Source organism: Colletes latitarsis, chromosome 5 (assembly GCF_051014445.1).
Source record: "Colletes latitarsis isolate SP2378_abdomen chromosome 5, iyColLati1, whole genome shotgun sequence".
In the NCBI taxonomy this organism is placed as follows: Eukaryota; Metazoa; Arthropoda; class Insecta; order Hymenoptera; family Colletidae; genus Colletes; species Colletes latitarsis.
Genome location: NC_135138.1, coordinates 35,597,353 through 35,622,641, shown reverse-complemented (window position 1 = coordinate 35,622,641; position 25,289 = coordinate 35,597,353). Strand labels below are relative to the sequence as shown.

General features: G+C 37.5%; 4 pseudogenes across 1 annotated transcript; all 4 read right to left on the bottom strand.

The window, feature by feature from the left end:
* Nucleotides 1-1,371: 1,371 nt before the first annotated feature.
* On the bottom strand, nucleotides 1,372-1,478 carry LOC143342270 (5S ribosomal RNA; annotated as a pseudogene).
* Nucleotides 1,479-2,568: 1,090 nt separating this feature from the next.
* On the bottom strand, nucleotides 2,569-6,338 carry LOC143341975 (cytochrome P450 9e2 pseudogene; annotated as a pseudogene). Its single transcript, XR_013079709.1, has 2 exons — nucleotides 6,152-6,338; nucleotides 2,569-5,187 (listed from the first exon to the last, which is right to left on the bottom strand). The product of XR_013079709.1 is annotated as a cytochrome P450 9e2 pseudogene (transcript).
* Nucleotides 6,339-8,038: 1,700 nt separating this feature from the next.
* Nucleotides 8,039-10,264, bottom strand: LOC143341974 (cytochrome P450 9e2 pseudogene; annotated as a pseudogene).
* A 303-nt stretch (nucleotides 10,265-10,567) lies between these two features.
* On the bottom strand, nucleotides 10,568-14,195 carry LOC143341976 (cytochrome P450 9e2 pseudogene; annotated as a pseudogene).
* Nucleotides 14,196-25,289: the final 11,094 nt, after the last annotated feature.

Here is a 25,289-nt window from a genome sequence, read left to right as displayed (position 1 = left end):
GATCTTCAGTTCGTTAATTCTGACCAAAACCCGCTCTTCGTGCTCTCCTTTCGATCGCTAACTCACGCTCGAACCCTTCGTGCATCCCCTATCGCTGCCAGAGAGTGAATTACATTAAAGGGAGGGGGTAGTTTTATCTGGTCAACTTGCCAAATATTTCTCAGAGCACGTAAGGGTTGCTAGCTCAATCGCTGAATGAATCTCCGTTGGCAATAATTTTTAGAAATCACTTTTATAAAAATAGAAAAAAAATAAAACCTAGAGTCTTAAATTCGATAGGAAATCATAGTCATCGTCTATCTCGAAGCAAGAAAATAATAGGAAGCGACTGTGGAGGTTGCGTAACGTGCTTCCAATCGTTCCATCATGTAATCAGGAATAAGTGACCGTAGCGAGCATTGAGGGGGGGTACTATTTTTCTTTTTCTAGAGGTTGAAGAGATTAGTGGAATTCGTCGTCTTCGGGGTTGCATCGCGATGCTTCTAGCCGCGATAGAATTGGGTCAATTTCATCAAAGTGCTTTGTTTAAGCAATCGCGTCGTGTGTTATTTAACGAAAACCGAATCGCCGACGGACCAATTCGCGGCGCCATTCGAACGTGACGCTCATTAAAGCAACATTCACAAGGCCGTCCCGTGTATTTGATACCGGCCGATCACGTAGCGGAATACATTATACGGCTGTTACACATCGCGCGACTCCATGTTACGTGCCGTCCATGCAGAGAAGGTCGATCCATTCAAGAGATCATAATTGAAATGGACACGTAACAGGCGTCCATTACTGCTGTCGGGACTCGCGAGATGGTAATTCTTTTTCTGTTTTCTTTTATCTTTCGTTCTCGCGTCGCCCGCGGCCGCGGTTTGCGTTAAACGACCCCCGCTGGGGGAACGATTTTTCGATTTTCACTTTGACAGTCGCCAACGGGATCTAATTTTATTCGCAATTAAGGAATAAATGTTGGATCCGACAACTACCATTTAACACTAGGTTTATATACTAGGTTGCATTGAAATGCAGTTTTTTCTTTTAATCAGAGTATACATCCATATCGTTACGTCAATTCGATTCGACGTAAATTGCTAACAAATAATATTTATGAGTCCTACAACGTTAAGTTTAGAATCTGAATGTGTCAAATTGACGCGTACCGTAAACCTAGTGTTAAAAACCTATACAGTTACACTCGTGCTTGTACACTGTATCGGTGATACACTATGAACGAAAGGAAACTGTTCATTTTTACCAAATGTTATTTATTACAACTTTCTTCTATTTCTATAGTTCTTTTTATTTAATATTAAGAGACTAGTAATTCCCAATTACAGAACCAATAGAGAGGTATTTAATATAAATAATGTGCAATAAAAATGCCAACAATACGCGGTGTACCAATGTTGGTACTAACCGCGCCCAACGTTGCTTAACTTCGGTGATCGGACGAGAACCGGTGTTTTCAACGTGGCACGATCGTTGGCAAACTTTGTTTTTAATTTAGTCAAACGCAAGCCCTTAATATTTTAATGTACGATGGTTTTTTTCGTTCATAGCGAATCACCATTATAGTATACGAATATGAGTGAATGTAACTGAAAGATATTTATTTTATTATTTTAAGAATCGATTAAATTCTCGTTGGAACCTGATTTTTATTCATTCTTCATTCTCCATTTAATTCGACTCTTATTATTCTAGTTATTAAGCGCGCTTCTGCTTGTTTATTTGGCGACTCTGTTGCTCGAGTTAACTTGAGCACCGTAGTTAAGTGGTCGAGGAAAGTTTCGTTTGCAGTGGAAATTTCCTGTTCGAATGAAACGAAAATAAGAGTTTTGTTTGATTTTCCTTTAGAGCTGTAAATTATAAAAGATGTTTTGACGCTATAGATACGAACTTAACTGGTTAGTGGAACTAGCGAGCAGAATTGAAAATGGAATTCGAAAACATAAAATGGTTAAATCCGAAGATTTTAATTTTTGTTTAAAACCATTAAATTTTTATTGCAATCATTTTTGTATATTTACTATAATTTCGTAGATACATAGTAAACAAATCTGTCTATTTTTCAAGGGTGTTTCCCCTCTGAAGAATCAAATTGCAATTAATAATAAACGCTTAAAAATGATGAAGGCTCAAAGTTGCATATGGAGTTGTTTTAAACGAACGTAATGTCCAAGAGAATCAAGAGGAAAATAATTCAAGTATAATTGCTATCACACTACCGTCACGTGTATACTTGCATGAGTGTTAGTGGCCTACGCGCGACACCTACGACCGGCATAAATTGCTATAACAAACTCTATCTGTTCTAAGGCGATTTCACGTGACCGACAATAACAATCGCTAATTCCCAGGAAATCTCTTGCAACGTGACCAAAAACTAAAAGAACTGACAAGTAAATAATCACTATCACGTATAAATACCACATCTGATCGAATTACGTCGCCAATTCGTATATTCGTCTACAATTTTCTTCTGTGCAATTTTCGAAAAGGTTAAATAACAGCTGTCTCCTCTAATAAAAAAAAACAATTACACGAAGTTTTATTCGTTGCAACGTAAAAAAAATATTGTTTCGTTTAACTAGTTATTATCTTTAATTAAAATAATATTAAAATGACGTGTCAGAATGTGTAATGAGAACAATTTGTATAAAAGCATACACTGATTAAGATTACATAAAAAATCAAAATTTTTGACATTGTAAGTATTGGGAAATTTACATTGAACGAGTTTCTGGGAATAAATTGTCCGATTGCAATTAAAACGACAATGTAATCGTAAGAAAAGATCGTACAAAAAGTTGGCCACTAGGTATACGACTAAAATTAGTTGCGACTCTGTAAATATTTATTTATGACGTCATTGTTGACGTCGAGCCGCGCTTCGCGGAGGCACGCAAAATAACTAGATGGAGTTAAAAATAAAATTCGGAAAATAACATTCTGCGTCGCGCAGTGTAGACCCATACGTTTAGCGAAATGTTTTCTTTCTAGAAATAAAAATATTTGCAATTGTATAATAAATGTTTCTAACAGTCATTCTGACTGTGCGGAAAAGATATAAAAACATGATAAAACACGTTATTATCGTCTAGCATGTCAACAAAAGTCTGCTGGCATTATTTAAGACACGTAATTATCTTATTTTTCTCTCATACAACATACTAAATATGTTTCACCGACGTCAGAATTAAATTTGAGACTTCTTTATCATTTGCTGTGCTTCAGTCTCCAAAGAATTTCATACAAATATAAAACTGACACGACAGATCATTAGGAACGTAACGAGCATATCAGGATTCACGCATAATAGAAATAATTGTGTTTTTCTCCACAAATTATAGAAATAGAAAATGTACTTTAAATTTATTCGAGTACAATGTTTAAAAAAAATAATCGAACTAACAACGACCACGAAATAATGAAATTATATACAGTAAAATATATACAAACACGTGCACACACACCAATATGAAATATAAATTTCTAGCAGCTAGGCGCTACCATTGCACACGGAACCAACAACTTTCGCGTCTTTTCTCGGTTCAATATCGAACCAAAATCCTTTCTCCGACGACATTACGAACCCTTTTTGAATCAACTTTATCGGTATGCTGGTTTTAGAGCAGGGTTTTAAGTTACAACGAGCGAAAATGTTGAAGAGCAAGACCTTCGTCTCCAGAAGAGCGAACCTATTACCGATGCACATCCTGGGTCCCATCCCAAAGCTCAAGAATGTACCAGAATTTAAGATCACCCTCGCATCGGGAAGAAACCGATCCGGATTGAATTTCTTCGGCTCCTCGAAGAATGCAGGATCGTGCTGGATCCCGTAGATCGGTATCCAAATGTACTCATCCTTCTGCACAACGTATGGCTTCAATCCTGGCAGGGCTGGCGGCAGTTCGAAGGGTTTCGTGCAACGCCTGTCCGAGACAACAATGATCGGGTAAATTCTGAGAGCCTCGTAAATGACAGCTTCGAGATACTTCATGTCGTTGATCGCGTCGTAGGTCACGTCGCCCTTGCAGTTCTCCAAAACCTCGTCGATCTCTTTCTGCAGCCTCGTTTGGACATCGGGGTTCACGCCCACCTCGTAAGCAGCGAAACACATCAAGGTCGAGGTGCTCTCGAACCCGCCAAAGAAGAAAGTGAACGCTTGGGCGGTCATGTCGTCGATCGTCAGTTCTTTCCCCGGGCCTAGTTTCCCTCTGGTCTCCATCATCAGCTGAATCATGTCCGGTCGAACAACGTTGTGCTCGTCCCTGTACTTTATAGTGGACGCCACCATGTCTTTGAAGAAGTCTTCCACCTTCTGAGGCAAGAGCTTTATGCCGAGTATCCTCACGAGGGAAGGTACACATATGATCATCAGAATTTTAAGCATCGCGAACCTACCAAAGCTAGTTGCCTCTTTACCGTACTCGTAGAACTTGTTATTCCGATTTGTCATCGAGTCCACGTTCACGCCGAAGGCACACGTGGCGATCACGTCGTTCGTGTACCTGGTGAACGTGTCCTTCAGCTCCAATGTTCGTTTGTCTTCCGGTAACGCGGCCAGAGTGTTCCCGTACTGATCGGCGCACTCGAGCATCAGCTTGAACATGGACTTCATCTTGCTGGACGTGAACGCGGGGCTCAACAGCGTTCGTACTTCCCTCCATCTGTCGCCGCGAAGGGCGAACAGATTCTTGCTGAACATAGGCTCCCCTTCCATGTCTTGGAACCCTTGATGGTCTTGGAAATGGTCGAAATACTTCACGGTGATGGACTTTATCAGTTCTATGTCGCGAATGGTGACCACCGGTGTCATAAAATCGAAGAAACCTACGTAGATTGCCTCGCGATTGATATTATAGATTTCCCTGACCAAGTCAGTGGCTGGTTTCTGTTTAACGACGGCGCCCCAGATATTCTTGATCTGTGAAAGCTGTTCTGGATACGGGATTCCCAGTTTCTCGAAGTAACTGTACTTCCTTCTGAGGTAATACCATGTTGACAGAACCACGAGCAATAACGCTAGGATCGTTGGCCACATCTCGATCGTTGTGGTCGTTGTAACTTACGAATTGTAGATCACCGTTTCGCGCAACAATCGTTTTATTGGATTGCACGCATCGTTTTATCGAACCGCGCGTATTACTTGTCTGTGTAATTTTCTTTTTAATCCCACAGGCGTCCAATAATCTGTAAATTTTTTTGGAAACGTATTCGTAAATTTGGGGTAGTTTTACACGATGTGAAACACAACGTCGATATGTCGAGATGTGATTATTGATATTGTATTGATATCCATGTATCGAAATTTTACGGATATTTCGTTACTTCGATAATGTCATTAAAGTATTCTTAAGGCAAATAAATATATTTCCAATGCTTCGTAATTAATAGAATGAATGATACAATCGAATAATGGAATTTCTAAGAAATACACTGTCCAAAATTAAAGATTATGGCTATCAAATATTTATCAGTAAACGCTTGTTTACAAATTCTTTCAGACAGAAGAGGATTATAACTAAAATAAAGTTATACAAAGAAAATTTTAATGGGGGATTCTAGAGGCCAAAATAAGACGAAAATCAAGAATACCAATTTGTTGATCGAGGCTTCGTTAAAAAGTTATTAACGTGTAAAGTTCCATCCGTATTGAATTTTTTTCTCGAAAATGCGCAGGATTTCGGGGGTATGTCTATTCACCAAAAACGATTGTAATTGACCCCCGCAACCGAAAATAATTTTTTCAAAACGATTTGAAATTTTTTTTCCCCGTCAAAAAATTTCACACCTTCTCGAATTTTTTTCTAAAAAATGAGTAGGATTTCAAGGGTATGTCTATTCACCAAAAATTATTGTAATCGACCCCCTCAACCAAAAATAATTTTTTTAAAACGATTTGAAACTTTTCAATTTCAAACAATAATTTAATATTTTAACGAAATCAACCTGTATTATTAACACTAGAACATACATTGCTAATGAATAATAATTACGAGTTCTGTAACTTGAACTGTAGAATCTGTCACCTGTCCAAATGACGTATCCCGGAAGTCTACATTATCTACGATAAGATATCGCGAACAATAGTCAGTAGCCACACCTCTGTATTTAGGTCGTAGTTTTGAAATTAATGCTAGCGTTTGTTACTCACTGTACTCGTGTGGGCACACTTTAACAACGAGCCTGTTAGAATGCTGTCCGTCGAACGACTGTTAGCATTTCACTAACGCCTCAGAGGAGTTCGTATCATGACTCATGCCTCTGTGAAAATATCATCTGTATGTACGTCTCAGTATACTGCGCATTTTATAATATGCCACGAGTACGAACTTAATCTTATCTGATTTTTATTCTCGTTGGGAGAGCATTTCCGATCGATTTTTTTTATAAAACGTTTTTCTGTAGAGTTTACAATACGATTCATTTGTTAATTATAACTATAATCAATTACACCATATATGTATGTAGATCGTATATTTAAAATTACCATAGGTAAACAAAAAATGGTTAGAATAGAAATTTACTAGTTCTTTTTTTATAAAGAAAGGAAATATTATTAAAAGGATGAATATTTTATGTTCAAATAAAAAGATTATATTGATATTTTAAATCGTTTGAATTGTAGTCATTTAATCAATTATTGCAGTCAATTTTAGCAAATGTTTACTTTTCGATCTATAAAGATGTATTACGATCAAGACAAGATTCCAAACATTTTTTTACAGAAAGGCATACACATATATAGGTATTTCAGGATATAGATATAATTTATGCAAATAATGTTTTATTTTAATAATCATCGAAAATATGTGTCGAAAAGTATTGTGACGTAATTGAGATGTCACAAAATAAGAATAATCCTGACGTTGTATATCGCTTCTCATAGACATGCAAAATAATTTGAATTTAAAAAGAAAACTTGCAAAGTAACATTATGCATCGGACAGTATAGTTCAATGCACTCATTAAAAAGAAATAAAAATATTCTTAACTGTAATACACGTTCAAAACAGTGCATTGACTGCGAAGAAAAGATAAGAAGGAATATTATAAAACACGTTATTACTGTCTATTATATTAAAAAAGACCAGCTATAATTGCAAAAGAATGTTTCAAAATATATTATTGTTTTGAATAATAGTTTTTATCATTTTGTATTAATACTTCAGTAAATATTCAGTTGTCTGTTACATATTGATTTTTATTTCTCATTTTTCATTCATGCTCATGCTAAAAACAAGTCTATCTTAACAAGATAATTTGTATACATCATGCAACCTATTACACACAACTACACAAAGATTTATGGAATGATTTAATAAATCACAAGTGATTTAAATAACAAGTTTAAAGTATCATCATCGAATAAACTTGTTTTGTTCCTAAACACAAAACATTTCGTCACCTACCTTGTTCTAGCCTCCCAAAAATTTTATTTAGATGCAAAACTGACATAACTCCATAATTAGAAAATGTTAGTATTTACGTACAATTACTCGCTGAATTTCCAGTATCTTGTTCAATTGATTAATTTATGTGTCAGTAGAGTTAGTTACTTAATCAACGTTCGACTGAATCAATATTTCTATTTACCTTACACAAAGTTATATCATTACTAAACTGATTGTAAATATTACTCATTTACTTCCTACCGCATATAGTGACTGATAGATTACTATACAAGATACTATGCTATTTCTTTCCACAGTTTATATATTCAGGCTCATTATTCACACTCGCATTATGCAATTTAAGTAACGTTAAAACAACGAAGGTGAGATGACGGAGATAAAACAACAAATATTAGAATAATTCATCACTTTTAATATGCGCGAACAACTCCGTATTTTTCCATAAAAGATAGCTTCTTTAGAATGAAAATCTTGTACTACGCAGTACCTAAACATTTATACTTTACGTATGTTCGAAAATTCACAAGTTTACGTATGATATTTTTCTACGAAATCAATTGGAAAAGATTGCATTAAAGTAGGAATAAATTTTCAAAATAAAAGAAATACCCAACCGTTGAAAAACATTTGATTATACGTTCCGTAGAACAAACATTACTTTTATTTAACACAACAGTGTAATCACATTTCTTAATTTACATCGAACTTCATTAAAATTATCTGTTATCATAGAAATATATGCAATATTATTTTCCTTAAAAATAATTAACTTTTAAAACGTAACTGTATACTTTCAAGCGCGTAATATATGCTACTAAAAATTGAAGAGAATTACGCGCCCTTAATGTCCATTAAACAAAAACAATTCACATACAATTGACGATTACTGCTTGATAGAATGTTATCTCTGTGCTCCAGCTTAAATCATCTAAATTGCTTCTTATCAACCACACGACCGACGATCAAAATCTACTTACTCTAAGACTTCTTATTCAAATGTAAGTTCGTAGAAACATAAAAATACAAAACGTACATTTTTAATGGGCGACTCTACCGTTGCACGTGGAATTAACGTAAACGTGTGTCGCGTTTTTTCTCGGTTCAATGTCGAACCAAAACCCTTTCTCGGACGTCATTTGGAATCCCTTCCTATTCAGGACCATCGGTATGGCGGTCTTGGCACAAGGTTTCAGGGAACAACGAGCAAAAACGTGGAAAAGCAAGACCTTCGTCTCCAGAAGAGCGAACCTATTGCCAATGCACATCCTGGGTCCCACCCCGAAGCTCAAATATGTACCAGAATTTAAGATCCCCTTCGTATCGGGAAGAAACCGATCCGGATTGAATTTCTTCGGCTCCTCGAAAAATGCAGGATCGTGCTGGATCCCGTAGATCGGTATCCAAATGTACTCATCCTTCTGCACAACGTGTGGCTTCAATCCTGGCAGGGCTGGCGGCAGTTCGAAGGGTTTCGTGCACACCCTGTCCGCGGCTACAACCACCGGGTACATTCTGAGAGCCTCGTAAATGACAGCATCGAGATACTTCATGTCGTTGATCGCGTCGTAGGTCACGTCGCCCTTGCAGTTCTCCAAAACCTCGTCGATCTCTTCCTGCAGCCTCTTTTGGACATCGGGGTTCACGCCCACCTCGTAAGCAGCGAAACACATCAAGGTCGAGGTGCTCTCGAACCCGCCAAAGAAGAAAATGAACGCTTGGGCGGTCATGTCGTCGATCGTCAGTTCTTTCCCCGGGCCTAGTTTCCCTCTGGTCTCCATCATCAGCTGAATCATGTCCGGTCGAACGACGTTGTGCTCGTCCCTGTACTTTATAGTGGACGCCACCATGTCTTTGAAGAAGTCAGCCACCCTCTGGCTCACGATCTTTATACCGAGCAACTTTGCAAGGCCAGGTGCGCTCCGGATTACGAAGAATTTAATCGACTGCAGCCTACCAAAGCTCGTCGACTCTCTGCCGTACACGTAGAACTTGTTCTTTCGATCTGCCATCGAGTCCACGTTCACGCCGAAGGCACACGTGGCGATCACGTCGTTCGTGTACCTGGTGAACATGTCCTTCAGCTCCAATGTTTGCTTGCCTTCCGGTAACGCGGCCAGGAAGTTCCCGTACCGATCCGCGCACTCGAGCATCAATTTGAACATGGACTTCATCTTGCTGGACGTGAACGCTGGGCTCAACAGCGTTCTTACCTCCTTCCATCTGTCGCCGCGAAGCGTGAACAGATTCTTGCTGAACAGGGGCTCCACGTCGTCGGTTACGAAATTTCGATGGTCTTGGAAATGATCGAAATACTTCAGGGTGATACTCTTCAGCAGCTCGATGTCGCGAATGGCGACCACCGGCACCGTGAAATCGTAGAAACCGATGTATTTCGCGTCGGAGTTGTAATTATAAATATCCAGGATCACGTCCGCGAATGGCGCGCGTTGAAACACGGCCTTCCAAAGGCTACCAAACAGCGGAACCGTTTTCGCGTACGGGATACCGCGTTCATCGAAGAAACTGTAGGTCCTTTTGATGTAATACCATGTTGCCAGAACCACGGCGAGCAACGCCAAAATTACTGGCCACGTCTCCATTGTTGCTGTCGTTGAATCGCTTACGAATCGATCATGTGTCCACTGTTGATCACTGTTTCGCGTGATAATCGTTCGATTAGAATTCGCGAATTTTCGTGTTCGTGAATGTGAAGAAGTTCGACGCGAAGTGGAATTTAATTAGGATCGATGAGACTGAATTTTGATAGTTTCTTGGTCTTTCGAAATTAATTTCCGCGTTCGTCACTATTGAGTTGTGAGCGCACCTTGCTATGCGATGCTGTCAGGATGCCGTCCGTCGAGCGACTGTCTGCAATGCGAACGCTTTCCGGGAGTTTTGTATCGCGACTTATATGCGTGTGAAAACGTATCCTCTACTTCTTGGTACAGTGTGTATTCTGCATTAGATCGAGAAATTTAATCTTATCTGACATTCATCGTTCGTCGTCACTTTAACTTTCTTGTCAAATATCTACAAATACTGTGATTCTAGTTTTTAAATACACTGTTATTTCAAACTCAATTTTTGTGGTATGCTTATTTTAATTAGCGAAGACTATTGCGAGATATTGAAATCATAACTGTTTAGCGTGTCAAGTGTTATGTATACAATTATGGAATTATGCAACGATCTTTACCAAGATATTTTTTATCCTATATTTGGGATTATTGATTAACTAAACTTGGGCAAAAGAATTAACTGCAGATTCAAAACGAATTTTAGTAAATATACTATAAATGTTAGCAAACAGAAGTTCCACACATCTTAATTCTGTTATTGAAATTATATTATATTAAATAAAAAAGTATTACATGATTGAAACTAAACGAACGTATCATCTCGACGTGTATGAATAATATTTTCAGTATAATTATACAGTGTGTTCGGCTACACTTGGGAAAAATTTTAATGCGGGATTCTAGAGGCCAAAATAAGACGAAAATCAAGAATACCAATTTGTTGATGGAGGCTTCGTTAAAAAGTTATTGACGTTTAAAGATCCATCCGTACTGAATTTTTTTTCTCGAAAATGCGCAAGATTTTAAGGGTATATCTATTCACCAAAAATGATTGTAATTGACCCCCTCAACCAAAAATAATTTTTTTAAAACGATTTGAAACTTTTCAATTTCACCGAAAAATTTCTGCACCTTCTCGAATTTTTTTCTCGAAAGTGGGTGAGATTTCGAGGGTAGGTCTATTCACCAAAAATTATTGTAATTGACCCCCTCAACCAAAAATAATTTTTTTAAAACGATTTGAAACTTTTCAATTTCACCGAAAAATTTCTGCACCTTCTCGAATTTTTTTCTCGAAAGTGGGTGAGATTTCGAGGGTAGGTCTATTCACAAAAAATTATTGTAATTGACCCCCTCAACCGAAAATAATTTTTTTAAAACGATTTGAAACTTTTCAATTTCACCGAAAAATTTCTGCACTTTCTCGAATTTTTTTCTCGAAAGTGGGTGAGATTTCGAGGGTAGGTCTATTCACCAAAAATTATTGTAGCTGACCCCTGCAACCGAAAATAATTTTTTTAGAACGATTTGAAATTTTTTAATTTTGTCGAAAAACTTCACCACCTTCTCGAATTTTTTTCTCGAAAGTGGGTACGAATTCGGGGGTATGTCTATTCACCAAAAATGATTGTAATTAACCCGCACACCCGAAAATAATTTTTCCAGAATGATTTGAAATTTTTTAATAACTTTTTAACGAAGCCTCAATCAAAAAATTGATATTCTTGATTTTCGTTTTATGTTGGCCTCTAGAATCTCCCATTAAAATTTTTCTCAGAGGCCGAACACCCTGTATACTGAGTTTTTTAAATAATTGGTAACATGTGTACCACGAATAAGAGACGAGATATTTTAATTATCATGCTAACAAATGTAGAAACCCTTGATGTGTAATTGCATAATAATTCTTCATTTTAAGAATCGTCTTCGACTGGGGAACATCTCACCAACAAATGCCTATAGTTCAAGAATCAAATTGTGCTCGTAGAAACCAAGCTATATGCAACACACTCCAAACCATCATTCCTAAGTACCCAAGTCAATGATCTCCACGGGTGAAGTACCGTATGTGAAACGTCCCCTCCTACGTGGCTTATTGCGTTTACACGTGGCGTATGCACATAATTGTTACTCTCCGTTTCACGCGACTCCAGCTGCGATCGCTAAGTCGCGCGAAATCGCTTCCAATGCAACCACGGCCTAACGTGACATCAGTTAGCGTCTGCGTATGTACTGTGCCAACAGTAACAGAGTGGGGGGACGCGTGTAAACACGAGGATATATCGAAAAGCGCTAAAGTCATCGACTAAGAAAACGAGCGTGAGAACAGCCTCCTTAACAGGAAAACTAATGGAAAATCTCTCGAGTCGATTCTCAGAAATCGTCAGAGGCAATCAAATACAGTGAATAAGGAAAACTTTGGCTAAAAAATTGTTTGCAACGCGACTTAAACGTGTAAAATAATACAAAACATCGATTAATATTAATTTTGGTTCAAGCAACTGCGGACACGAGTGGATTATTTCTCGATCTAACCTGCAGCCAAAATCCTCTCTCAGCCTTCAGAAACGCTCCTCCTTTTCCCAGTTTTATGGGTATCTGGGTTTTCGAAGATACAGCGAAATCGCAACGAGCAAGAATGTGAAACAGCGCGACTTTCGTTTCGAGAATCGCGAACCGATAACCGATGCATATTCTCGGCCCCATCCCGAAAGGCAAATAGACGCCAGAGTTTAACACGTTGACCCGTTTCTCCGTGAATCGACTAGGATCGAACTTCTCCGGCCGATCGAAGTACTTCGAGTCGTACTGGATCCCGTAGATCGGCAACCAAAGATGAGAACCTTCTTTCATGGTGAAAGGCTGGAGGCCTGGCAAGGCTGGCGGTAATTCGAACGGTTTCGCGCACTGTCTGTCAGTGATAGGTATAACCGGATACATTCTCAGCGTCTCGTTCACCACAGCGTCGAGAAACTTCATCCCGTTGATCGCCTCGTAACCAACTTCGCCATTAGAATCCCCCAGCACCCGATCGATCTCGTTCTGCAATCTTTCCTGAAGCTCCGGATTCGCGGCCAGCTCGTGAACAGCGAAACACAACAGTGTCGAGGTGGTCTCGAAACCACCGAAGAAGAACGAGAACGCTTGTGAAGTCATGTCCACGATCGTCAGTTCCCTGCCTGGCTTCAGTCTCCCTCTAGTCTCCATCATCAATTGTATCAGGTCTGGTCTGCTGACGCCTGTCTCGTCGCGAGCCTTGATATTGGCTGACACGATATTCTCGAAGAATTCCGTCACCTCTTTCCTGATGAATCTCACACCGAGTCTCCTCGATAGTCTTGGAAAGACGATTAACATAACGAGTTTGAGAATCCCGGTGCTATGAATATCCAGAGCCTCTTTACCGTAGAAGTAGAACTTGTTGTCTCGATCAGCCATGGAATCCACGTTGATACCGAAGGCACAGCTCGCGAACACGTCGTTGGTGTATCTGGTGAATGTGTCTTTCATCTCGATCGACCTCTGACCCGCCGGAAGCGCCGCCAGAAACTGTCCGTAGTTTACGGCGCAGTCGGACATCAGCACGAACATCGACTTCATTTTGCTGGACGTGAACGCTGGTGTCAACAGCGCTCGAACTTCCTTCCATCTGTCTCCTCGAAGAAGCAACAGATTTTTGCTGAAGAAGGGATCGTTGTCGCCGTCCCCGAAGGTTCGATGATCGGGGAAACGATCGAAATGCTTGATCGCCACGGATTTGATGAGCTCTGGATCGCGAAGCATAACGACAGGCGCCATTCGATGATAGAAACCCACGTATTTTGCCTCGGGTGCCATGTCGTAGATGTCACGAACCATCGTTGCAAACGGCTTGAGGTGAAGCATCGCTGACCAGGAGCTGCCAAGCAGAGGAATTGATCGTTTGAAGGGCAGACCGTGCTTCTTGAAGATGTTCTGCTGTTTGGTCGAGTAATAATACAGCAACAGAATCGCGATCACGGTCGCTAATATCGTCGTTGGATCCATGGTGAGGTTTCTTTGGATGCACTCGATGCTTCTTGAACGAAGGATATATCGCACTTTATTCTTCTCTTGTGTAATTTACGAACGAGTATTGCACTATTGTAATATGCTTCCTCGAGTGTAGAGAATATTCAAGTTGACGAGACAACGGAAAACAAGTTGCATTTTCGCGTCACGCGAGCTCGCATGCTAACGAACAACTGACGTAACGCGGTACAAAGTCCTCTTTTAATATCAGTACACGATAACCGCATCTCGTTTAGTGTAAATTCACTCTTTTCTGGACGAGATTATTTTTGTTTATTTTTGATAAAGACTTCATCGTGAAACTGAATTTCACTTTCTCGTTACCTACGTTCCCACATTTTTTTACGTCTTCCTAAATCATTTTTCAAATTTCCAAGAAATTCTACCATCTGTCTTCTCCTTCGTCATATTATAATAACTCTAAAATAAATTACAAATATAAATTATTGTATTATTAAATTAAATTTTACTAGTCCTTGAATTCTTTTTACAATTACGACACTTTATCACACTATTGAATCGAATATTAAATTCATCGCTATGTTTTATATTATCACAGACTTTTACTCCATTTTTCAACGTAATGTTAAATATTAAAACAGGTGAGGAATTGTACGAGTATGTACAATATCATATAACGTAATTTAATATTAATTTCTACTTCTTAGATTGATTTTTCCTTTTTGATTTAAAATTGCAAATGCTTATTTAATTCTGTTATCGACATTTCTATTGTTTACTCGTTTTCGTTCGCAATTTATTCTATATATAAGTGACTCAAGTACCACACGAACGAATCGAATTGAAACAGTCATAAATAAGCACTCCTCCGCGACAACTTGTAAAATGAAATTTTGCGATGTGGCGTTGCAAGGAATTACGGAATTAAGATTCAACCGGCACAGTTTCAAACTTATTTTACGTATAATAGAATTTACATTAATTTCGGAATAAGTCCGTATACAAATTTAGATTTCCGCGGATTACGGGCCGTGCAGTTTGCCGCACAATTTATTTAAATGAAACAAAACTGTACGAACCTAAAACACGGTGTGTCTAATTACAATATTTGCATGAAATTGAAACGCGTAACACGTGAAAACTAAATCGCTATTGCTTAAAGAAAACTTTCATTAATAAAAACAAGACCAAAACTTTGATTATTTGGCCTGTTCGAAAAGTGAAACCGAAGAGCCGTAATCGAGACGTTGTTGATTAAATTTTAACCAGCAGCTTATCTTTGTTTTAACAATGTTCGTGTCTTTCAATAAAAGGCCAAATAAGGAACGTATTAATTCTGAAAACACGATCGTGAACTAGTTTTTCAAACTTAAAAACAATACAGATCTCTATAATCGACCCGCCTTAACGAAACAATGGAGATCGTTTTAATCCATCGAAAACGCTCTTATTATTATACGCGTTTCCAATGTTTTCGTTCGAAATTAAAGTCTCCTCCAACAACTTAATTGCTTCGAACCAAACACAACTTTCTCGTTCGAAATACAATATCGTAATACATGAGAAGTTCGAACCAAGGGAGCGGTTGAATCCTTAAACAGCATATTCTAAACGCAACGCATAATCCTCGCCAGCTTGATTTAGGCACGTATTCAAAGGTGGACACGGACTGATTTTCAACGGCACAAACGAGCCGGCTGAACACGGGATAATGTTGCGCGTCGTCAGATTACGAAGTTGCCTTGACAGTACGTATGGGATAATATGGAATTCTCGCCTTTGATGTGTTCCGATGTCCTCTGTCCTCTACTCAATCACGAAATTGCATTCAGTCCCTTGTTTTTACAATTCAATTTGGATTTGTTCTCCACCGTCAAGATCACCGGAGTCGATTATTGCCAGGTAACACTTTCATTCGCTAGATAATTCACCAATTATTTACTAGATAATAGGAATACATCTCATCTCGAATCCAATCGATACGTGGACAATTTCAAACTAACCTTTTCTTAAAACTGTTGGAAAAGAAACACTTTATAGAGGGTTGTCTCAATCCCTAAATATAATAATTCCTATCTCATACTTTTGCCTATTAAGTGAATTCTGTAGTTTTCTGTGAATTAAATTTCCCATAAATTGCATAGACCTCTGTCCACTACTCAATCACGAAATTGCATCCAGTCCCTTGTTTTTACAATTCAATTTGGATTTGTTCTCCACCGTCAAGATCACCGGAGTCGATTATTGCCAGGTAACACTTTCATTCGCTAGATAATTCACCAATTATTTACTAGATAATAGGAATACATCTCATCTCGAATCCAATCAATACGTGGACAATTTCAAATTAACCTTTTCTTAAAACTGTTGGGGAAGAAACACTTTATAGAGGGTTGTCTCAATCCCTAAATATAATAATTCCTGTCTCATACTTTTGCATATTAAGTGAATTCTGTAGTTTTCTGTGAATTAAATTTCCCATAAATTGCATAGACCTCTGTCCTCTACTCAATCACGAAATTGCATCCAGTCCCTTGTTTTTACAATTCAATTTGGATTTGTTCTCCACCGTCAAGATCACCGGAGTCGATTATTGCCAGGTAACACTTTCATTCGCTAGATAATTCACCAATTATTTACTAGATAATAGGAATACATCTCATCTCGAATCCAATCGATACGTGGACAATTTCAAATTAACCTTTTCTTAAAACTGTTGGGGAAGAAACACTTTATAGAGGGTTGTCTCAATCCCTAAATATAATAATTCCTATCTCATACTTTTGCATATTAAATGAATTCTGTAGTTTTCTGTGAATTAAATTTCCCATAAATTGCATAGACCTCTGTCCACTACTCAATCACGAAATTGCATTCAATCCCTTGTTTTTACAATTCAATTTAGATTTGTTCCCCACCGTCAAGATCACCGGAGTCGATTATTGCCAGGTAACACTTTCATTCACTAGATTATTCACCAATTATTTACTAGATAATAGGAATACATCTCATCTCGAATCCAATCGATACGTGGACAATTTCAAACTAACCTTTTCTTAAAACTGTTGGAGAAGAAACACTTTATAGAGGGTTGTTTCAATCCCTAAATATAATAATTCCTATCTCATACTATTGCATATTCTGTAGTTTTCTGTGAATTAAATTTCCCATAAATTGCATAGACCTCTATCCACTACTCAATCACGAAATTGCATTCAATCCCTTGTTTTTACAATTCAATTTAGATTTGTTCCCCACCGTCAAGATCACCGAAGTCGATTATTGCCAGGTAACACTTTCATTCACTAGATAATTCACCAATTATTTACTAGATAATAGGAATACATCTCATCTCGAATCCAATCGATACGTGAACAATTTCAAATTAATCTTTTCTTAAAACTGTTGGAGAAGAAACACTTTATAGAGGGTTGTCTCAATCCCTAAATATAATAATTCCTATCTCATACTTTTGCCTATTAAGTGAATTGTATAGTTTTCTGTGAATTAAATTTCCTATAAATTGCGTAAACATCAACAGTCACGTTTGATATTTCTGAGAAGAACAGGTTCACAGATTCTCTCAAATTCTAATAAGAATTGAACGAAAATATTTATAAGCTGAACATGCAAAAGTATTTTATTAAATACTTTCTACAATGCTTCAGTGCGCTATGATCCAAGCACACGATAAAATTGTGAGGTCTGACAACGAATTAACGAGAATTCTGTCGACGAAAAAATATAAGCTACGGCCCTTGGAATACTAATGTGCATCCAGTTGCAGAGAAATAAGGTTTCGGGTCTGAAAGTTCGCGTCAGGCTTGCAGAGCTCTCCTAGGAAAAAGAGAGTGACGGGGGAAGGGAGAGAGTGAGAGAAAAGCGAAGAACAGGGAAAACGAGGGAGGGCTGGCGGAACAAAATTCATTTGGCCAAATTAAACAGAGTTTAGCAATTTGCGCTTAATCCATTTGTCGAGGATCCGCCGTCCGTCAGTCCATCCGTCTGCTTCATCCCTCTCTTTGCAACCGTGCTCTTAACACGACTGCCACTATGCACCCTTTCCTTGCTGGCCCTTACCGCTGTCGATACTAATCCTCCCGTCTGCATCGTTTGCCGCCACCACTTTGAAACACTGTCTCGCGAATTTCTCGAATACACGAGGCGTTAATAAACTGCAACTTCGCAACGACTCGAATAACGCATCGTGGTTTATCTCCTCTTTGTTGCACCTATCATTCTAACTTCACTTTTCTAGAGTACTCGATAACTAATCGAACAAAATTATTTCTGACACCTATAAATGAAAATCAGTTTTCAAGGATTTTTTCGAGCAGTAATCGTCCACCGATTATTAGTACAGGTTCGAAAATACCTACTTCAAAAGGGCGAATTCTAGGGTTCCTGAAACTCAGTCTCAAATTTAAGCACACGTGTATACTTTATCTAAATCCTACAGATTACTTTTTACAAATTTCGTAACCATCTAATGTGAATAGAGTTTGAGACTTCTTTAAGAACAGAGATAAACAGCAAGAAGATTCGTTAAACTTTGTAATCGAATGGTTTCTTCCTTTCATTTACAAACACTGAAGGATGTTTGCTTATTTGTATGCATTGAAAAGTAAAATCGGTGTCAAAAATGAAATTTATCGCCATGGAAAATTAAGCATCGACCAAATTGATTCGGTGGCTGACCCACGGACCACGTCGGCCTAATTTCTTGAGTGCCTGGACCGCAATAAATCTACAGCCAGGACGCGCGTAAAGATATATCGTCCTTGCTCTCTTTTTTATTTATGGAAGATAGTTTTTCATTTTCTTGGAAGTCGAGATCCTTCGAGTAATTCGTTTACACCTTTACGATATTTTTTCCTTGAAACTATCAATCGATACAAGTCAAGTTACTTCATTTGAAATTAGTATCCCGTTTGCAAACACTAGAACAAGTAGAATCCAAGTATCTAGGTAAAGGATAGTACTTTAGAATTCTCCAACGAAAAATTATCATCCTACGTTTAACGACTTTACTTTTTCGAGCAATATTTGAAAAACTGGACTTTCGAAATCCAGAATGCATCAAAACGCTGTCGTAATTCGCGAAGGGAAAAGAAAGAGCAGACAGAAACCGAGAGGTTCCCGGTCCCCGTTCGTTCCATAAAACACATTTCAGACTTTTCCACTCGTACCTCCACGAATCGAGTCTTTTAGCTACTGGTTTACATCGCACGAGCTGGTTGCTATCTTATTATCACGGAATTGTTTCCAACCCCCTCGTTTCCCTCTTTATTTCGCCCCCGTCTTTTTCCCTCCCATTGTCGCTGAATCCTGACCACGTTTTCTCTGTCCTCCTCTCGCCCTCTCGGTTTAGAGGGATGCTGGAAGCAAGCAGCAGCGAAGCCAACTTAAGTGTATTGGCAGTTGTGTCCACCTTTTATTTTCATCCAATCGGGTGAGGACCTTTAGCATCACTCCGTTGGAAACCGTAGAGTGCTTCGAATTGGTTGCTCCTGGTTTCGGGGACTCCAGAGACTGCTAGAGCCGAACTCTTCAATGCATGGATCTCGCTCATTTCAAAGCAGCACGAGTGCTTCAACTTTCCGTAAAATTCTCTACGTCATCGATGCATCAAAAGAAAAATGCTTATTCCGTATCTTCGTAAAGTGTTCGTTGTTTGTTTTCTCCTTTATTACGCTTCCCTTCTTGCCTCGCTTTTCATTTAATAAATTTCGTGCTCGAAACGATCGAGAGTTCAAATCTACCATCGCTCAAGAACCATCAACAGTTACAAAGACTTGGATGAATTTTATTTCGTAGCTTAGGTTCTTATTAATCGGTGCTACGATGGTTTAGAAAATGCAGGTTTTTAATTTGTAATATTTCGAAACTCCTATCGAAGTATTTATGTAACCAACGATCGTCTTGTGTTATTCTTCTTGAATATATTTTAGAAGTACTACTTTATCAATTCGTAATCTTGATCGTTTATTTTTCGAGTATATTATCTTCGATGATATTTAGGTTCTAGACTTTTTAATTATTAGCTGAATGAATGCAATCATTCACAACATCCTGTTTCGATAAGATAATTTCCAATGACGTTTGTATTTCAAAAGATTCTGATAGTATTGTTAGAATTCTCTAAAAAAGAAAATGTGAAACGTTTCTTGGTTCTCGCACGTTTTGCATAAGAATTATAAGAAACGTGTTTACTCGTAAAGAGTTTTCCCATAAGTCTTCTTAATTTCATCGTTTAATATGTGCCACAGCTATACAAGTGAAGTAAAATGGAATATAAACCCAGGTAAAAAGTTTCAAACCGTGCAAGAAAGTGAAGCAATATCTAAGAATAAAAGCTTACCAAGAACAGTGAACTATACGCGTGCACCCAAGAGCAATAGTATAGTTGGAACAACTTCGTTGAAATATAAACATAGTAGCACAATGAGAAAGCTTACAAATTTTCGATGTTGGCTGCCAAAATGCGATAAAAATAAATCAAGATAACTTATCAGTTTAAATTACGTTTTTATTTTTATTTGCTTTCCTGGGAAAAATTTTAATGGGAGATTCTGGAGGCCAAAATAAGACGAAAATCAAGAATAGTAATTTGTTGATTGAGGCATCGTTAAGAAGTTACAGAAACATTTCCAGCCATATAATATATTTTCAGTAAAGAATTTTTTTCTCAAAAATACGAAGGATTTCGGGGGTGTGTCTATTCACCAAAAATGATTGTAATCGACCCCTCCAACTGACAATAATTTTTTTAGAACGATTTGAAATTTTTTAATTTTGGCGAAAAATTTCACACCTTTTCGAATTTTTTCCTGGAAAGTGAGTAGGATTTCGAGGGTATGTTTAATGACCAAAAATGATTGTAATTGACCCCTGCAACTGAAAATAATTTTTTTAGAACGATTTGAAATTTTTTAATTTTGGCGAAAAGCTACCCCCTGTCGATTTTTCTTAAAACTTCGTTTTTGATTTTTAGTGATTTTGTTTAACGCCCCACAGAAAAGTTGTATAATACTTTTTTGTAGGTACATATGTGCTCTATTTCAGAAAAAAGTTTCATTGAAATATATTCACTATTGTAGGGGTTATGGTGTTTTGAACATACGCATGAAATTTCAGTGGAACATATCAACGTATGGTCAGACATTTTCGGTAATTAATTTTTTTCTCAAAAGTGCGTAGGATTTCGGGGGTATGTGTATTGACCAAAAATGATTGTAATTGCCCCCTGCAACTGGCAATATTTTTTTTAGAACGATTTGAAATTTTTTAATAACTTTTTAACAAAGCCTCGATCAACAAATCGATATTCCTGATTTTCGTCCTACTTTGGCCCCCAGAATGTCCCATTAAAATTTTTCTCAGGGGTGGTCGAACACTCTGTATGTTCTACCTTCCTCTGACTTCGACCACGTACGCGTTTAAGCAGTTACTAGCGAATGCTTTTAGTACTCAAAGTAGTAAACTGTAACAACGCTTTTAAGGAAGTTGGTATGTAAAATAAAATAGTAAAAATTACTTTAACTTCAATTATTCGTTCAAACACAATCTGGTTAGAATTCTATTATCAAATGTGTCTACCAGTTTTCGAAAAATGTTAATTAATGCCTCTTACACTATATCTCACTGTAGAATCTTGATAAAATAATTTAAAAAAAAATTTGCTGGAACATTTTTACGAATTAATATTTTCTTATTCTTCAGACTACAATTCGTCCACAAATTTCAATCGTTAATAAATTAGTATTTTCTAAGATACTTCGGTATTCCATATATGCTGGATATATGTATCATCGATAGACCGACGACACGCAACACCACTGATTACGGAAGCAACTATTTAGTTTCTCAAATTGATCAGCTCCAACGTAAAATGGTTCCACGGCTACGAAACGTGCTGGCGGGAGCTTCTCGTTACAGCAGAGTGCGTACAATTACAGGACTACCGGTTACGATTCACAGGTGACACAATCTGATTATAGTCATACAAGCAACACGAATATTAGCGAAGTCGCGGCGATAATAGGGCGTGCACGCCACACGCGCATCGCACAGCCAGGTGTCGTTTTACTAACGCGAATGCCCCGATCGCGACGAAAAATATATTCGAACACGATGAAACGAGCTGTTACCTGGGTGCATTGACTAATTTTTATTATCGATGAAAATGAGAGTACCTGCTGCAGATAACAAAGTGAAGTATTTCCAAAGGCAGCATCGAATTCGACAATCGAATCGGACAAATAGTGTAGAAACGTTACGCCCAAATGAAACATTTGATACTCTAAATTAAACAGTGTTCTCGTTACATGTAATACTCAAAATATTATCGAACTATATTTGTATTTAAAAGAGGCGTCTGAAATGCTAGTTAGGCCAGCTAAAAACATTTGAAAACTATATTCTTGGTACGACATGTAATACTCGAAATATTGTCAAGGTTCTCTATAATTAATGCTGTAAAAAACAGTACATACTGTTCACACAATTTACTGTTTAATTTCCTTTAGAAATATCACTGTTTACCGTCACTTTCCTATAAATCGTTTATTAATAGAAACGAGGATCCTTATGTCCCGCAGGGGCGGGTTAAAATCGGATTGGAACAGGTATTTCCTACGTGATGGAAAGAACAAGGTAAACTTCGCATAATAGCGCTGATACTGGGTCAATAAAAGCTTCGCCAAAACAAGCGGAAAGATTTTCAACTCGTAAAAACGTGATCCCGTGGCAACTGACAGTCGTCGGCAATAATATTCACCTCGTGCGCTATAATATTCACGGAATGGCCCGTATTCCTGAGCTTTACTGTCCATTTGCGCGCGGATATACTTAAATCGCCAACGCAGAGATCCCGGACGACGTCGAAAATGCACGATCAAGAACGTGTTCGTGCGGCTACGAAAATATGCAGGTACGTCCACCCACGCGCGTACGAGTGTTCCTTTCACAGGACCTCGTACCGGTACAACCATATTCCATTAGTTTTATGCGTGGCCCGTACGCGTTCATGCATTCACGGTAAAAAAAAAAAAGAAAAAAAAGAAGCGTCAAGATTTGAAACGACCTCGTCGTAATTGCGTTCGAACCGAGGCTCCAGTTTTCGTTTAATTATTTCCCGATAAGTCGATCCTTGCATTGTACCTTCGATTCCGAGCGATTAATATCCTTCGTTGTAATCGATGCTGGAAGAATGTAAATTACAATGTGACAATGTAACGTAGTTAACGAAACATTAAAAGCACCATCGAAATAAATAACATTAGAATTTCAACGTGAAATTTAATAACACAAAAGTTACAGTTTTCTAGGTAATTTCAAGATCAAGAATTTAAAGAAAACGAACGATTAAGACATTTTTTAGTATCATAAAGCGACGATATTCTTTGTCTCACTGTTTTTTAGATTAGATTAGATTCAGTATAAAGTTACTGTGTGAGCTTGTTTGTAGTAATCGAATAGGTAATTTATTCGTAATTATTGTAACTAATTGTAAGAAAATTCGAAACGCTTTACATTAGATTCTGTAAACATTTTTCAGTATGTACTTCTTTAAATAAATAATAAATGTGAACTCGATTATAGTTTAATAAATAAATTATTATATAAAGCTGTCAGAGACATTCTGGTGGGAATCGTATCTTTCTTGAATCATTGCCATAAGAATCGTTAACGTTAATGTAACTTTAGAGTCTTCGAGCTACGCTCGAAAGTTTCTAACAGTTTCAAATGCGACAAAAGTAATAAGAAATTTCTTCTAACAGGTTCCAGATAAGCTACGATGTTTGGTATCAAGATTGGCGAGAAACAGGTTCCTTGCGGTCATTGACGGAGTCAGAAATGAGAAGAAAGGAACTGCAGGTAGTTAGGCCAGGTTGGCGACGTGTATTCTTGGGAAATTAACACACATTTGCGCTGTTATTGCTTGAGAATACACGTAGTTTGTCCGGTCGTTCACCTCGGAGACCACAACGTCGTTCATTCGTCTCTCCATACTGGATGCAGCACTTTCCTCAACTTTCTTGACATTTCAACTGTCGCGTATGTTTCATCCTGACGAATATATGTTTTCCTTAACGCTTTCAGACTTAATATACGAATGAAAATTCAGAGCAGTGTCGTATGAAACGTATACGACAATTAAAGCGTCGAGTGTTGGAACAAAAAGATATAGAATTTAAAACTTACACTGGACCAAAGTGATGTTAATGAAGCTAGAAGAATTTATATGTAAATCCTAGAATTGTCGTATCCTAGAATTAAGTATAATTATTTTTGTATTACAATTTATAATCTACTGTCTATGTTGAAAAATGTAATGTACTCTGAGAATAAACATTAAACAGTTGATTCGTTCACTCTTGATTATATTTTCATTATGATTTCCCACCTTATTTTAGAAAAATTTTGTATATTAGTATATCAATTTATTTATGATTCTGGAAATCACTGTTGCTCATAAACATCAGAAAGGAAGGCGTGAAATATTCATCATTGCGTCTAGTTATCACGAATATTGAAAAACGTTTGTTGCAAGAACTTATTGAAATAAAAAAATGCATGAAAGAAAATAAAGAATAAATTGCCCTTTCAATGTTGCTCCTTTGACGTTTCCTTTGTTCCTTTATAAATGGTACTGTTTTATCGTTGAAATTGCTATCAATATTAATCACAATAACAATGGCGATGGCATATATTACTGATCGTAAGTATTTACCACCACTATTAATTTCATCGACATAATTTTGATTTTGTTCTTCCTTTTTAAATTACACACCTTGATGGAAAATATCAAAAAATCATTCTTTTTATTTACATTCACAGGATGGTATAACCTGATTTATATCCTGATCACGTTTTGCTTACAAAAAAAAAACGAAATAGTTACTGAATATTCATGTGCACGTATGTACGTACATTTGTTAACACGGTTTAAGGGTATTCAATTTTACTATCACGTTTCGTTCTTTGCCCTCAAAATCCGATTAGATATCGAACAAATATTTTTGGTTTTTCTAACGTACGTTTAAAGAAATTCGTCGAGTTAATAATAAGTGATCTTTTCCCCCAACTTCTATTCATATCTTCTTCAACAAGTATAAATTTTCTTTTTTTTGGACACTTTTTAATTTTGACGCTGACATTATCTTGCTTTTTATAACCCGGTAACTTCGTACGATATTTATTGTTAGATAAACAGTACTTTTTCAGAGATATAAATCGCGCTCGCTTTTTATATTATGCAGAGACTTCGTAGTGTTGAAAGTTG